This window comes from Camelus bactrianus, chromosome 12 (assembly GCF_048773025.1).
Source record: "Camelus bactrianus isolate YW-2024 breed Bactrian camel chromosome 12, ASM4877302v1, whole genome shotgun sequence".
Lineage (NCBI taxonomy): Eukaryota > Metazoa > Chordata > Mammalia > Artiodactyla > Camelidae > Camelus > Camelus bactrianus.
Genome location: NC_133550.1, coordinates 53,054,662 through 53,070,031, shown reverse-complemented (window position 1 = coordinate 53,070,031; position 15,370 = coordinate 53,054,662). Strand labels below are relative to the sequence as shown.

Genomic DNA, 15,370 nt, shown 5'->3' with positions numbered 1-15,370 from the left:
AATTCAGTGTAATTTAGGAAAAGCAAAACTAAACCCATTCTATCCTGAGCCTAGAAATGGTGCTAGCAGCAGCCCTTGCCTTTATCCAAGAGCATTTATTATGTGTCTTCTTGTGTGTGATGCTCTGCTATATACTAGGCAGAAAAAATTAAACTGAAATGTTTATATCTGGCTCTCTCTCCCTTCAATTGGCTGCTCGGTGGGAGAGCCAGCCCTGGTCCAGGGAACAAATGGAGGACATGCTGTACATACAATATGGACCTGAATCACAGGTAATTGGCAACCAGTATTTGCAGAGCAGTCAGAGAGAAAAGCCCAGGGAGTTTCATTAGTAGGATGGTGTTTGCAGAAACCATCCAAAGAGAACTTTTCTATCCAAAATCTTTTCTCAAGGGGATACTGCCAAGAAACAGTTTATCTTATCCACAGTTGGCTTCCTCTAAAAATTTACGATTGGTTCCTGGACCCAAACATTTGACTGATGAAGCTACAATAACCACAAAGCTGGAATAACTTTTGTCATCCCCTGTTCTTGGGAAGAACCCATTTTTTATGATGCCATGCAGATTTTGAGCCTGATTCTAACTCTATTTTAAAAAACTCATTTCCTAATGACATGTAATACCTATAAGCTGCTGGTGATTGAGACAAGAGTTATCATTTAGCATTGTTTAAGCACCCTAAGGAGGCTTAAAATTAGAGATTTTTAACTGCAGCCACTCTGTTTATTACTTTTCTCTTCCATGCATATACTCCAAGTCTATGTATAACAAGACTGTGTTATACAAACATTAAAAATGTAAAGAACAGTAATCAAGACAGTGGTACTGGTACAAAAATAGACACATGGATCAATGGAACAGAACAGACAGCCCAAAAATAAATCCATGCACCTATGGCCAATTAATTTGTGACAAAGGAGGCAAGAATATATAACGGAGAAAAGACAGTCTCTTCAGTAAGTGGTGCTGGGAAAACTGGACAGCCACATGTAAAACAGAGATTAGGACATTACCACACACCATATATAAAAATAAACTCAAATGGATTAAAGACCTCAGTGTAAGACCTGAAGACATAAAACATCTAGAAAATAACACAGGCAGAATATTCTTTGACATAAAACACAGCAATATTTTTTTTGGATCTGTCTCCTAGGGCAAAAGAAATAAAATAAAAAATAGCCAGTGGGACCTAATTAAACTTAAAAGCTTTTGCACAAAAAAAGGAAACCACTGACAAAATGAAAAGACAACCTACAGAATGGGAGAAAACACTTGCAGATAATATGACTGATAAGAGGTTAATATTCAAACTATACAAACAGCTCATACAATTCAATATCAAAAAAACCCCAAACAACCCAGTCAAAAAATGGGCAGAAGACTTGATAAATATTTTTTGAAAGAAGACATACAGATGGCTAACAGGCACATGTAAAGATATTCAACATCACTAATTATTAGAGAAATGCAAATCAAAACAACAATGAAATATCACCTCACACCTGTCAGGATGGCTATCATCAAAAAGTCTACAAATAACAAATGTTGGTGAGGATGTGGAGAAAAGGGAATCCTTGTACATGGTGGGAGTGTAAATTGGTACAGCCACTATGGAAAACAGTATGGAGATTCCTCAAAACACTAAAAATAGATTTACTGTATGATCCAGCAATTCCTCTCCTGGGTATATACCTGGAAAAAAATGAAAATACTAATTCAAAAAGATACATGCACCCCAATGTTCATAGCAGCACTATTTACAATAGGTGAGATATGGAAGCAACCCAAATGTCCATCAACAGATGAATGTCTGTTGTACAGACATATATACAATGGAATATTGCTCAGCCATAAAAAAGTATAAAATTCTGCCATTTGCAGCAACATAGATGGATCTTAAGAATATTATGCTTAGTGAAATAAGTCAGAGAAAAAATGTATAGTTCCGCTTCTGAATGGAATCTTAAAAATGCTACAAATGAGTGTGTGTGCAAAGCAGAAACAGACTCACAGACATAGAAAACAACCTCATGGTTACCAAAGGGAAGTGGGGGGGGGAGGGGCAAATTAGGGTTATAGGATTAAGAGACACAAACTATTATTTATAAAATTGATAAGCAAGAAGGATATATCATATAACACAGGGAATTATAGCCATTATCTTTTAATAACCTTTAATGGAGTATAATCTGAAAAAAACATTTAAAAAATACTGAATCACTATGCTGTACACCTGAAACTAGTATAATATTGTAAGTCAATTATATTTCGATAAAAATATGTACACACATTAAAGTAACATGGACCCAGTCTGATTGGCAGTAGCAAATCCAGCTACCACCAACATAGCTAAAAAGCCTTTTAGCTTCACACTAGTGCCATGAGACCAGTCATATGAAAAGTTAAATTATGCCAATTAACATCTTATATACATAATTCTAACACTAATTGTACTACATTTTAAGCTTCTTTAGAGCACGAATAACATTTTCCTCATTTTTGTGTCCCACACAGCACCTGTTTTTAATACTTGTTAAATATATCCCCCCTCCAATAGGCTTCATTAGGAAAGGGCATTTTTCCCCCTATTTTAGACAGCGTACCCAGTATCTAACATGTATTTGGCACAAAATAACATTCAATACATTTTTTTAAAGAAATTAAAAAAAATTTTTTTTATGGGGTGAGGTAATTAGGTTCAATTATTTATTTATTTAATGGAGTCTACTGGGAATTGAACCCAAGACCTCCTGCATGTTAGGCACTCTACCACCGAGCTATGCCCTTCCCACCCATGAAGAAATTTTTTTTAAAAAAGAAAAGAACATTGACTTGAATGAATCCTGACTCATGAAAATTAAACCCAACTCAACATTTGGGTTCTTCTGATTTAAAAGTAAAATAAATCATAAACAAAAAATTATGGATTCAAATATTTTATAAAAAGTTACTGACAGGTCTAAGGATAAACTTTTGAATCAGCTTTTGGAGGGGAGGGTATTTGGGGCAAGTCCTTTATGCACCCTGGGCTTTATTTTCCCTACTCCATCCTGATGAGTCTTAGAAGAAAACAAGGATTGGGTTAGAAGATCATCTCTACAGTTCTTCCAGTTCCAAGTTCCTGTGACTAGGATTTTGCATAACTCAAAAGGACGTAGGTGTATAAGCAGATGCTGTCTCATTAACTGGCAGGACCAAATGATTTTTTAAGAAAATAAACAAAGCCAGATCCAAGATGGCCTCCCACAATCCCATCTTCTGATATTCACACCCTGTATAGCCACCAACCATGTCTTACTAGAATTGGTCTGTATGCCATTAGCATGCAGCAGAAGTAATTGTCACTTCCTAGATTAAGTTACAAAAATAAAAGGTGAGGAACTGAAGCCTTGTGCCAACAGCCATGTAAATGGATCTAGAAGCGGCTCCTCCTCAAAGCCAGCAGCTTGACTGCAACTTCAAGAGCTGGAACCATTGGGCAAAGCTGCTCCTGGTTTCCAGACCCTTAAAAACTAGGTGAGATAATGTATTTTTGTTGTTTTAAGTTGCTAAACTTCGGGGTAATTTGTTATGCAGCAAAAGGTAATTAATACACTTTATCATCCCAAATTCCTCCACCGTCCTGGGGCATATGACCATGTTAACTTCACCAGTCTTGGAAACTATGCAATTTGTTTGGCATCATATACTTCATAAGAAAAGATACAAGTTAGTGCCAGCACCAGCCTCCCAGTTTTAAAACTCAGCTACACTCAAGCCACAACTTGAAAAGAAAAAAAAAAAAGCTACTTTACTGCATGTAGCTATGGTCTCACTATGATTTCCATCTCTTCCATTTCAAGATAAAAACCTTGCCTTCGCCAAAAATTCCCTTCTTTCACGGCTGCCCAATTGCAACATTACTCCCTACCGTGCAATCAATTGACTGCTTTAACAGCAACACTTTCAGAGTGCTTGTTTCTCTTTCAGTACTTCTCCAATTCATGCATTTGCTTTTTATTTCATGACAAAATGACCTTTAAGAACTTTGAAGACTGTTTTTATGTCTAAGAATTTTTAAAAATTAAAATGTGTGCATTTCAACTGCTTTGTGCATTCAAATTCCCATCTTAGGAGGTCATGTATACAAAGGTCTTAGAATAGTTCCTGGCATATGTGTTCAATAAAACATTTATTTACATAGAAGTGCTTGTTGACACCCTATTATACAGATAAGGAAATGCTTAATGTGAGAAAGTGCTTCATACCTGAAACTAAATGCTGAAGAGATATCCACTTTAGTTCCAATTAAGACCCCCCCGACAGCAATGATTTCTCCATCACACACCATAAAGAATCCTGAGCAAAGTTGTTCTCTCTTAAATGCCTCCTGATACGCCAGAGAAAGGTCACTGTATAATGACAGAGCACAAACTGACAAAAACCTCTGTGGACAGGAATGGTTATTAACACATCACTCGGCTTTTGGGTAAATACATTTCTTAGATTTAAACTAGAAAATTTCTGTCCCATGTCTGTGGGAAACCAAGAATACATCTTGCCTGATCTGCAAAGGCACAGGTCTCAAACAGTATCTTATATCAAAGGTGCACATAGATTGGCAATGCAGTCTGGTTTATAATATAAATTCTGGTAAAACTAGAAACTACTAGACTTACACAAAGACGGCACCAGCAAGGGCATAGTGCTTCCTATTCCTCTGATGTGGAATTGTGAGGGCAATGGGGGAGGAGAGAGAAGGGAGGCCAGGGGGATCACGACCCTGAGAAGAACCACAATATCCTTACCCTACAGGAAAGAGGGAAAAGAGATGGATACAGAGCAAGATGTTCTGTGCTCAGAAACTCACTAAGGCATGAGATGCTGCAAAAGTTGGTTTTGCTCTTAACTCACTTATACTTATGGTTACCTAGATCTAGAATTTTTGAGAAAAGGAATGGATTCATTCAGAAGGAATTTATTCCTAGCTTCTATTTCTAGATTTTAACGGTTATAGCCAAAAGCTGATCAGTCTATAGCCATCATAATTTTTCTTGCACCAAAGTCATAATACCCTAAAAGTAATTGTGCAATTACTACTTATGGGTCAGAACTAATGCCAATTAAGGCTTTGGAAAATGATGTTTTCTTTTTCTTTCTTCTTTTCAATTTTTTTCCCTGATGAATTCATTTTGAATAATCAAAATTTTTCTTCTTTTCCTGACTTTTTTGGGGTATAATTGGCAAATAAAAATTTTGTATATTTAAGATGTACAATGTGATGTTTTGACATACCTATACATGGTGAAATAATCATCACAATTAAGCAAATTAGCATAGGAAAATGACCTTTTCAAGTAAAATATATTTGATTTGCAAACTATTTCCTCATGATTTTAAAAAGAAATGAAGGCAAAGTGCAAAAATTTAAATGACGGCATATTAGGACAAGAAAAAGCCATGACTTGGTGTTGTCTAGACACGCATTCAGTGAACAGTGATAGTGTTATTTAATCTTATTTTGCCACCTATGTAGAGAAAGATGTATCAATTTTCATGCCATAAATAAGTTGCTAAAGGTGATTACATTCCTATTTTTTTCCAGTGAAAAAGCAAATTAGAAATTTAGCATAAAACTTACACTGGGCAGACCTTTGAGAGCGAAAGGTCTCTTACAATCTCATTATAATGAATCCCATATAATGAATTATAATGCCCTTTGCATATATTAGTCAGTTATGATCTTGAACTTAGGTGGCCACTTGTACCTCAAACACATGTAACTAATTTGACCCAATATCAGTTATTATTATTTTTTTTTTTTACATAACAGCAACCCATAAACTTCAATTGAAACAGAAGGCATCATTAAGCTGGTCTTGGCTGGGCTCACACATTAGTGTGTGGCCAGCTGCTGGGCTGGCTAAGTGGCTCCCCTTCTGGGGGTGGGCTTGTCTAGAATGACCTCAGCTGGAAGAGTTCATCTCTGCTCTACATGGTCATGTGACCTTGAGCAAGTGACCTGACCTCTCTGATCCTCCCTGCTCGATCATTCTTATCAACATACAAATAAATTGTTATTTCTCTCACTCTCAGCCAAAAAGTCCACTTCCAACTCCAGCTGTCACAGTCTCTCCACTCATTTTTATAACAAAACTCTTTCAAAGGAATTTATACTCACTGTCTTTAACTCCATTCTTCCTTTTCTTGCTAAAATCTATTCCACAAGGTTTTAGCCGACACCACTCTGCTCAAACTGCTCTTATCAAGGTCACCAGTCACCCCTACATTGCTCAGTCCAATGCTCCATCTCCGTCCTCATCTTACCTGACCCATCAGCAGCATCTGACACGTATCATCATCTCCTTCTCCTGCTCCCAGGCAACACGCCCACCTGGCTGTCCTCCTACCTCACTAGTTTCTCCTCCCAGGTCTCCTTTGCTGGCTCCTTCTCATCTTGGTCTCTTAATATCAGAGTTCCTCCAAGCCCAGTCCTTGCATTTCCCTCTCCTCTCCTCTCCCCTCTCCTCCTCCCCACTTCCCAGCTCTTCTCTCCTCTTCCCCTCTCTGTACTGACTCACTTGATCACAGCAGGTCTCCTAGTTTTAAGTATCATCAATACTCTGATAATTTCAAACTTATATCCCCATCCTGGATCTCTACCCCAAATCCAGACATTTATATCCAGCAGCCTATTAGTTATCTCCACTTGGGTGTTATATTTTCCTATTGGGGCTGCAAGAAATGATCACAAACCTAGTGGCTTCAAACACCACAAATTTATTAAATTTATAACCTTACTTTTCTGGAGGAGGTCAGAAGCCCAAAATGCATCTCAGTGGTCTAAAGTCAAGGCATCAGCAGGGCTGCATTTCTTCCTAGAGGCTCTAGGGAAGAATCCACTACCTTGCCTTTTTCCAGCTTTTCGAGACTGCTTGCATTCCTTTGCTTGTGGCCAGGACCATCTTCAAAGCTAGCAATGGCCAGTCAAATCTTTCTCACATTGCATCCCTCTGACTCCTCTGTCTCCTTCTTCCACATTTAGAGACTTGTGATGACTTGTGATTACACTGAGTCCACCTGGATAATTCTGTCTTAAGGTCAGCTAATTACCAACCTTCATTCCATCTACTACCTTAATTCCTCTTTGCCATGTAACCAAACATATTCACGGGTTCCAGGGATTAGGATCTGGACGCCCCTTTGCTGGGGGGGGGGCATTGTCCTCCCTGCCACAGATGTCTTGTCATGTCAAACCTCGCATGTCAAAACTGAACTCCTGATCTCAGCAATCCTGCTCCTCTCTGAGTCTTTCCCAGCTTCCACCAATGCCAACCCTTCCAGTAAGCCAGGCCCGAAAGTTTGGGGTCATTCTTACTCTTCTTTTTCTATCCCCTGTTCAATCTATTAGCAAATCCTAGGAATTCCACCTTCAAAATATTCTCAGAATCTGATGATTCTCACTGTTTCTAGTGCAACAATACTGGTTCAACTCCCTCTCATTACTCTCCAGGTTATTGTTAATAGTCTCCAGAAAGCCCAGGTTATTATAATAGCCTCCTAACTCATCTGTCTGGTTTCCACCCTAGCCTACCAGCACCCCATCTACTACTGCTTGCCCACACACAGTCTATTCATAGCACAGCATCCATAGGATGTTTTTCCAACACAAGTCACATCATGTAGTTTCTCTGCTCAAAACCTTCCAAAGACTTCTCAACTCCATAAAAGTCAGTGTCTGCAAAGACCTTGGGATCTGGCTTTTTTTCTAACCTCTTCTATTCCTCCCTCACATACTTGCATCACTCTACCCACGGGGGCCCCCCTGCTTTGTCTGCAACACTCCAAGCACCTCCCTGGGGCCCTTGCACTTGGCAGTTTACTCTTTGCGGCATGACCTTCTCCTAGGGGTTTACCTGGGTCTCTCTTCACCTCCCTCAATCTTTGCTCAAAAGTCACCATCTGAGTGAGGCTTTCACTGTCCAACATCCTTTACTTTAAATTGCACGTGCACACAAATACACACAGAACACTCTTCTTCTTTAACGCTCTACTTTTTTTTTTTTTGGTATCACTTACCACTTTTTAACTTACCATATAATTTATATAATTATAGTTTTTTTTTTCCTCTCACCACTAGATGGTAAATTCCATGAAGGCAGGGATGCTTTGATGCATTCCGACTTCCTAAGCCAGTATCAGGGACATAGTAGACACTCAATAAATATTAATTGAATAAATGACTCTGCCTCAGTTTCTTTATCCATTAAAATGGGAATGTTAGGAACAGTAACTACATCATAGGGTTACTGGGAGAATTAAATAAGTTAATATACGAAAAGTGCTTATCCCAGGGCCTGACACAAAGAAAGCACTAAATAGGTGTTTGCTCTTATAATCTCTCTACCATTTATACTGGTTCTTCTCCTGTTACTCAGTGAGTAACCAAATACCACCACTCAAAAGGTAACAAGAGTAATACACTGAGAACACATTGTGTCCTAGCAATGAGGATGAATGTAAATACTTGGTCTTTTATATAACTGGGCAGAGCCCTCAGCAAGGTGGGCTCTTGCGTTAATCCCTGCTGGCTCTCTAGGTGTGTATATGGAGGGCAGGATGGGATTCTTCTTATTTTTCTTTTGGATGCACACATGGTAACATGGACAAAGGAATTAAACTTCAGAACCTGTTCAGAACTAACCACAAAGGGTCAAATCACAAAAGGCTGACGAAGATTAACTAAATCCTCTTGACTTCCATGGTTCCACATTCCTTGGCCATTAGTTGGATTTAGGCAATACCTTCAAGCCTAGAACAGGCACCATACTACTTACCCAGTTTGGGTGTTGGCCCAGCGTGCAGACCACATTAATCTTACTTCAAAATGTCAAAATTCCAGTTTTCAGAGCATTGGGATATGCTTCCAAATACATCAAATAATCAAATTATCTTTTGGTCTTATTCCCTTATCCCCTTGTGGCATCTTACCAAACTGAAGCCCAGAGATCACAGCAAACTTCCTTCCATTTTCATATCAGTGAGGCTGAGAAAGAAAAAGATTTATTACCTGGAAGCAGAAACTCAGTGGAGAGCCAAACTTCAGACATACACATCCGTGAAAATTAAAGTCTTTCCTGACAAGGTAGGTCAAACATCACTGATGTGTGGCTACTGGGTGGTCAGTCTTATTCACTCCCTAATAAATATGAAGCACCCCAAAATCAGTATTATAATAAACAGAATCATAGTTGACTATCTTTCTTAATTATTACTCCTGATACTTAATTTCATTGCTTCAGACAGAATTCTATGATATTTGACTCTTAATAACAGACTTTAACACCACATTGTGAAGACTGCTGTGTGTGGTTGAACAGATAATTCATTGCATGTGGTTATCTAGCTAAGGGGGCAAGAGAGGCTGAAAGATATTTGGTTTTATTAATTTTTAATTCTGAAGGTTGATTGTAAGTGCAGGCATACCTCATGTTACTGCACTTTGCAGATAACTGTGATTTTTACAAATTGAAGGTTTGTGGCCACCCTGTGTTGACTAAGTCTACTGGTGCCATTTTCCAACAGCATTTGCTCACTTCATGTCTCTGTGTCACATTTTGGTCATTCTCACAATATTTCAAACTTTTCCATTATTATTACATTTGTTATGATGATCTGTGGTCAGTGATGATTGAGGCTACTGTTGCAAAAAGATTACGACTCACCCAAGGCTCAGACGATGATTACCTTTTTTAACAATAAAGTATTTTAAAATTAAGGTATGTACATTGTTTAGACTTACTGCACACAAGAGGCTATAGCATAGTGTCAACATAACTTATATGCATTGGGGAACCAAGGAATTTGTGTGACTCACTTTTTGCAATGTTTGCTCTTATTGTGGTGGCCTGGACCTAAACCTGCAATGTCTTCGAGGTCTGCCTGTATTAAGAATAAAGCCTGGAAGACTCAGAGCATAAGTATGTGGCATAAACCACAGAACTGGAAAGAACAGATGATAATAGCACAGAGGACATAGGATGGCAGCGAGCCACACACTACTGATACCTACATCATTTGTAAGATCCTTCCAGAAATTTAGATCAGACCTGGGAAGAAGGGGAGAAATGGAGAAGAAAGTGGAAAGGAAAACCCTGAATGTGGCAATTTATCTAAAAAAAAAAAAGAATTTTTCAAAAATGACTGAGTTTCAATAATTTGGTAAGACTATTTTCTGCAGTCTGCTAAACAGATTGGGGACTCTAGATCCTATCTCAGTTTTTAAACTTTTGAAAAATGGAGTAAGTCTGGGACTATAAATTTTATACTCAGCACACTAGCATTTATTAAGTTTCTGTAGCATTGTAGATACTACACAAAGAGCCTTACACACATTACTGCATTTAATCATTCCAGGGAAATAAGTAGCCTGAGAGGCTGGCTGTATATTTTCTTTTTATTATTTTTTTTTGAGGGGTGAGGTAATTAGGTTTATTCATTTATATTTAGAGGAGGTACTGGGGATTGAACCCAGCACCTCGTACATGCTAAGCATGCGCTCTGCCACTTGAGCTGAACCCTCCCCCGCAGCTGTATATTTTCTATTTGCCGCTCCAGATCCTTATTCCTCTTGCTCTGTGGTAAAAGAGGCTGACTGACATAAACCAGATCAACTGGCCACCTTATCCTCCTGCTTCTTGGTGAGTCTGGCCAATAGGAGAGCTGTGGAAAGTGAGATGGGGGGTCCTTACTCCCCAGGCCCCCCTTGTGTCAGATTGTCTTCATCCCTCTACTGAAGGTGATGGCTCCTGTCAGGCAGCCCTCCCCACTTGCTGCTGCTTTGCACTCAGTATCCGTGTTCCCCTCAAAATCACATGAAGCCCTGATTCCAAAGTGATGGTGTTTGGAAGTGGGCCTTTGGGGAGTAATTAGTTGAGATGAGGTTATGAGGATGCAGTGCCCTTGATGGGATTAGCTTCCTTTTTAGAAAAGGAAGAGAGACCAGAGCCTGCCCTCTCTCTGCCATGTGAAGACACAGTGAGCAGGTGGCTGCCTGCAATCCAGGAAGCAAGCTCTCACCAGGAACCCAATCTGCCAGCACCTTGATCTTGGACTTCCCAGCCTCCAGAACCGTGAGAAACAAATGTCTGTTGTTTAAGCCTCCCGGTCTACAGTATTGTGTTATAGCAGCCTGGGTGGACCAAGAAAGCTACCCTCTCAGAGGTCTAAGAACCATGGCCTCTGTTGCCCCATCAGGCACAGGGGAGGCAGGGCTCCCTGATGTTGCTAGTTTTAAAGTACTGCACTGTTCCTTGCTGGTTTCCATGAAGCCCGCCTACAGTTTTGTAAATCGACGCTCTCTAGTTCCCCAGTTAAACTGTGCCATCTATTTCCTGCCAGGACACTCACTGACATACGGGTACCTCCTAAGCAGAGACTGGGGACTACTTCTCAGCAGGGACTTCCTCATCTTTGGGCTAAATGATTAAAATGCCTCTTTCAGCTCTGAGAGTCTTTGTATACTTCTTACCATGATCCTAAGATGATATTCATTATATTTTTATTCACTTATACGTAAAACAACATTTTCCTGCAAATAATCTTTATATTCTGCTGAGCAAAACCATTCTGTGTAGCTGTTATTTCATGATCCATGCATTCAATTTAAAAGAAAAAGGAATAAAGAAAAAGCCACTGACAGTCCAATATCAGTGCGGTGCTGGAGGGCAGGTATCAATCGGGAGTCTTTAGGGAGGGAGGCCCTGGAGAGTCCACAGCCTCTCTGCCTAGGATGGCGAGTTTCCTAATCAGGGGTGGGACTCAGAACCCAAGAATGCTGCTCACCAGAAGAGGACGGGACTCCTGTCCACAAGCTCAGCCAGTTGCAGGGCTTAACCAGTCTGTCTGGAGGGCCATGTTGATGCTCCTGAAAGCAGCAACATTTCTCAACGTTTCCTGTGTATGCAGCTCCCCTGTCGAGTCAGAGTCTGCAAACTCTATGGTAAAACCTAGTGAGAAAAAACAATGAGGGAAAAGATCCAGTGTGTCTCAATTTCAAGTCACTACCCCGTCTCCTTTTGTCTCAAAACCAGAATAGCCAAACTGCTGTTTATGTTGTTGTAATTATTGCTAACAATACCTCACACTTGTCTAAGGCCTTACATAATTCATGAAGACTCTCATTTTTATCCTGACAACAACCTCTCTCACACACATACACACAACTGTGAAAACAGACAGTGCAGGTACTCTCTTTTATTTGTACTATCGGTGTGTGTTTTTTAAAAAGGTCTCTTAATGTCTATCTCTTTCCATTCCAACCCTTTCATTTTTAAATGATAAACCATAAATGTGACTTTTCTTGATCTTACTAAAAGTAACCTTATTAGTAATACTATGTGTTCTGTATTATTTCACATTCTTTTTTTTTAATATCTTCTGTAAACAGAACTGTGGTAAGTGTTATAGGTAATGCTAGAACAGGGCTGTCCAACAGAACAGTCTGCAATGACAGAAATATTCTATATTTACGGTGTCCAATATGATGGCAACTTGCCACGTGTAGCCAGTGAGCACTTGAAATTTGGCGAATGCAACTGAGAAACTGAATTTTTTATTTTATTTGATGTTAATTTAATTTATTATAATTTAATCTTAACTATTTAAAATTTGAATAGCTGAACTTAAATAGCTAATGGCTACTGTCTTGGGCAGTACTGTTATGTATATTCCTTGAAGAGGAGCTAGGATTCTGTTTTAGAGCTAAAGTATTGTTTCTTGACTGCTTTTTCTTTGTTCCTGCATTCCCTTTCTTCCCTTAAGATCACTAATTACTGAGACCAGTCCAAGGGCAAGCATTGTGGCCAGACTTAGATCACAAAAAGGCTTGGGCCAAAAATGGCTTCTCTTATGTCAGGAAAGCCATGCTTGGTTCTTTTTCTCTGGGGACCCCCACCCTATCTGCTTACATTTCTTGTTAAGAACATTTTTTTATTCCTGAATGAAAGCTCGTAAGACAGATGCTTATAACATTACTGTTTGCTGCCATGAAAAAGAATGAGGTATCAGGAAATGGTTGTGTTTCACAAACATCAATGTTTTACTGTCACATGTGAGGATTTGGAAAAGGAAGTCTGCCCAAGATAGAAGTGAGGAAATCAGTGTTTAACACTGCAAGGATTTACAAATGTGCAAAGTGCAAATTTGTTTATTAAAAACATGTGAACACAACTGGCTTAAAGTGTTATTTACTTTAAAATGTCCCTTATCTGACATTGCCTTTATTCCACTTCAGTTTTAGGATAAAGATAAAATCATAGTAGAAACCTACAGAAGGGAAAAGCAGGAGCATATCCTTAAGGAATAACAGGCTTGGAAAAAACTGTGAAATTAAGGCTCAAAGGTTGTTGGCATTTATTCTCCTCTCACTCCCTTAAAATTCTGAACACCATGCATTCTATTTCCATAAAATGCATTTAGTGTTTTCACATTTCCACCAATTATATCAAGCAATCTAATTTGACCCTTATTTAACAGGAAGCTTTTCTTAGTGTTTTCATAACTTTATTACTATACAACATGAAAAACAAATGTTATGGATGATTCTCATTTGGATCCTAGATTGGAAAAAAAGCCCCAAATCAAAAACTAACGACTTTTTCTTTGATCTCTTTCCCTTTGTAGAGGAGCAGAATTTGCCACCCTAAAATAAGTCTCTTTGGCATATTCACTGTTTTAAGGTGGTTATTTTCTAATAAACAGCAGACTTGGGAGGAGTTCTGAAAACCAAGTAGAAGTTGCCCTTTTGTAAGAAATATTTACATTTGTAAGGGAAATCTCCATTTATAAGTGTGTCTCCCTCTTCGTACCTGGAGAAGGAGGGTAACCAAAGCTCTAGAAACTTTTATCAATGGAAAGGCAAAGACTTAAATCTGCACCATAATTATTCTTGTTCACTGTGCCTTTCCTGGTAACCTCCCATAACTGACTGTTCCCACTCTCACATCCTCTTTTGTCTTTAGCTAAGGATAGTATTCAAGGTGAGGGCTTGGGCCATTTAAGAGAATTACTCAGTTTTCCTGGGCTGCTCCCATGTATACATGTTATTAGACTTTGTTTGACTTTCTCCTGTTAATCTGCATCTTGTCAACTTAGTTCTCAGACCAGCCAGAAGAGCCTAGAAGGGTAGAGGGAAATGTCTTCCTCCTTGACACCTTCAACCCTACAAGCGCGCGCACACACACACACACACACACACACATACGCACTCCACACTCCTGCCAAACACCATTTTCAGGACAGTGCTTCTCAAACTATCTGAGGTGAAGAACCAGTTTTTCTTTTTCTAATCCAGCGTGAACTCACATCTTTATAAATGACAACACAAAAGAATAACTAAACAAATGGAATAAAAAGACATGTATAATACCTTAATTGGACATTTTTAAGACAATGGAGACACTTTGAAAATAGGCTATATAGCAGATAATTTAATTATATCAATATCAAACTTCTTTGGTGTGATATGATATTACAGTTATATAGGAGAATGTCCTTGTTCTTAGAAAACACATGGTGACATGTTTAGAGATGAAGTATCATGGTGTCTACAACGTACTTTCAAATGTGTTAATGGACCAGGTCCATTTGCCTGATGTGAAGCAAGACAAATGCTGAGATGCTGAGGTTTATAGCAGAGAAAAGAGTTTATTCACAAGGCAGCTAAGTGAGGAGATGACAGAATAAGTCTGATCCACCTCCCTGAAGTTGGGACATTTATAGGATAAACAGGGTGGTCCTGGCATGGGGAAAGGTCGGTGCTCTGTGCAGGTGCACCTGGGTTACATGTCTCTGCATATTCAAAATGGAGGCACTTAGCATGATCTGAGGGTGGAGTTTTCTGGCCCTCTGATGTCAAAAGACCACTCATCGGACACCTGCACAGGCCCAGTTTGAGGGTCAGTGGTCCCAAGCAGCTTTAGGCAGCTCACACTGGACAAGAGCTGACCCCAAGTTCTTAAAAACAACTGGGCCACGTGAAGCTGGGAAGGTATGCAATTAAAGAGAGGGAAAAAAGCAAGAAAAGGAAAAAATGACTAAAGCGAGCTTCATCAAGGAAGGCAGTTTACAAGCAGAGGGGTTTTAACAAGCTGTTCTCCTATCTGTTGCTCTGTAAGATGAGCTCAAGAATTCCTGTTAGTCATCAGCTTCTGTTAACTCTACAGAGCATGGTTTCAAATGTTTCAGTATTTTTTAAAAAGGCAGCTTGAGATAGACAGATAAATAGATACAGATAGATAGACAGACAGACAGACAGACAGACAGACAGACAGACAGACATGGCAAGCCAATGTGGCCAAATGTTGATAATGGGTATATTTAAGCAG

General features: G+C 39.2%; 1 protein-coding gene across 5 annotated transcripts in view; it reads right to left on the bottom strand.

The window, feature by feature from the left end:
- BBS10 (Bardet-Biedl syndrome 10) overlaps positions 1-15,370 on the bottom strand; it is a 142,027-nt gene that overhangs the window by 50,946 nt on the left and 75,711 nt on the right. For all 5 annotated transcript variants that reach the window (XR_012510828.1, XR_012510827.1, XR_006726344.2 and 2 more), the window contains 2 exons: positions 11,829-11,992; positions 8,976-9,030 (listed from right to left, as the gene is read on the bottom strand). The gene's annotated coding sequence lies outside the window, so the exon portion shown is untranslated. The remainder of the gene's footprint in view (positions 1-8,975; positions 9,031-11,828; positions 11,993-15,370) is intronic.